The sequence below is a fragment of the Bison bison genome, unplaced genomic scaffold (assembly GCF_000754665.1).
Source record: "Bison bison bison isolate TAMUID 2011002044 unplaced genomic scaffold, Bison_UMD1.0 scf7180017864037, whole genome shotgun sequence".
Taxonomy (NCBI): Eukaryota; Metazoa; Chordata; class Mammalia; order Artiodactyla; family Bovidae; genus Bison; species Bison bison.
This window is the reverse complement of record NW_011494609.1, coordinates 9,182,869-9,184,268: the sequence shown is the minus strand read 5'-3', so window position 1 is coordinate 9,184,268 and position 1,400 is coordinate 9,182,869. Positions and strand designations below refer to the sequence as shown.

Below are 1,400 nucleotides of genomic sequence, written 5' to 3'. Positions count from 1 at the left end.
AGGAAGCTTACACTTGAGAGTCTCTCAGCACTTCACAGAGACTTTTTATTACAAAAAATTCTTCCCATTTTTTATGGTAGTTGACCAGTGTAATAAATAATTTCAGCCTGTGAACTGTTAGCAACTATAAAATAAACTCTGTGTAATAGCTAAATGGCTAAAATCTATATACCATGCTACAGAATTATTCACATATTATTTATAACTGTACCTATATAAATCTAGAGCTTCCCTGGTGGCACAGTGGTAAGGAACCCGCCTGCCAATACAGGAAACATGAGTTCCATCCCCGGGTCGGGAAGATCCGCTGGAGAAGGAAATGGCAACCCACTCTAGTATTCTTGCCTGGGAAATTCCTTGGACAGGGGAGCCTGGCAGGTTCCAGTCCTTGGGGTCACAAAGAGTCGGAAATGACTTAGTGACTAAACAACATTTTATAAATTATAAAATGTATGTTTATAATTTAATAAAATTTATAGATCAGTCCTGGTGTTCATTGGAAGGACTGATGTTGAAGCTGAAACTCCAGTACTTTGGCCACCTCATGCGAAGAGTTGACTCATTGGAAAAAACTCTGATGCTGGGAGGGATTAAGGGCGAGAGGAGAAGGGGACGACAGAGGATGAGATGGTTGGATAGCATCACCGACTCAATGGACATGGGTTTGGGTGGACTCTGGGAGTTGGTGATGGATAGGGAGGCCTGGCGTGCTGCAGTTCATGGGGTCGCAAAGAGTCAGACATGACTGAGCGACTGAACTGAGCTGATATGTATATAAATTTACATATAATCCAATCATTTAAACTATACAATCAAATGGCTTTTAAATATACTAAATATTTGTTAAATATATTTCACATTGGTATGAGCATCACCAGCACCACCTTTAGAACGTTTCATCACCCCTTAAAATCCCATCCCCATTAGCAGTCACTGTTCACAGCCCACTCCCAGGCCCTGGACACTACTTGTCTACTTTCTGTCTCTATTGATTTATCTATTCTGAATATTTCATATGAATGGAATCTCGTAATATGTGTCATGTCTGGCTTCTTCCGCTTAGTGGAATGTCTTCAAGGCTCATCCACGTGAAAGCATGTGTCAGAATCGCATTCCTTCATGAGGCCAAATAATACTCCATCATGTGGGAATGCCATATTTCATTTATCCATTCATCAGTGATGGGCCATATTTTATTTATTTTTTTGGTGTAAGATGTCTGGCATTTTCAATAATTCTAAGAATAAATTCCCCCACCCCAGTTAAAAAAAAAAGAAAATAGAAATATCGTTGATTACAATGTTGTGTCAATCTCTGGTGTATAGTAAAGTGACCCAGTTATACATCCCAGTTTTAAATTGGCTTCCTGGGTGAGGAAAGGCCTCCAGCAGGTGACGGCG

At 40.2% G+C, this 1,400-nt stretch overlaps 1 protein-coding gene across 1 annotated transcript in view; it reads right to left on the bottom strand.

Annotated features, from left to right (window-relative positions):
• The window catches only part of C2CD2 (C2 calcium-dependent domain containing 2), a 65,807-nt gene that overhangs the window by 51,445 nt on the left and 12,962 nt on the right, over positions 1-1,400 (bottom strand). The gene's annotated exons all lie outside the window — the stretch shown is intronic.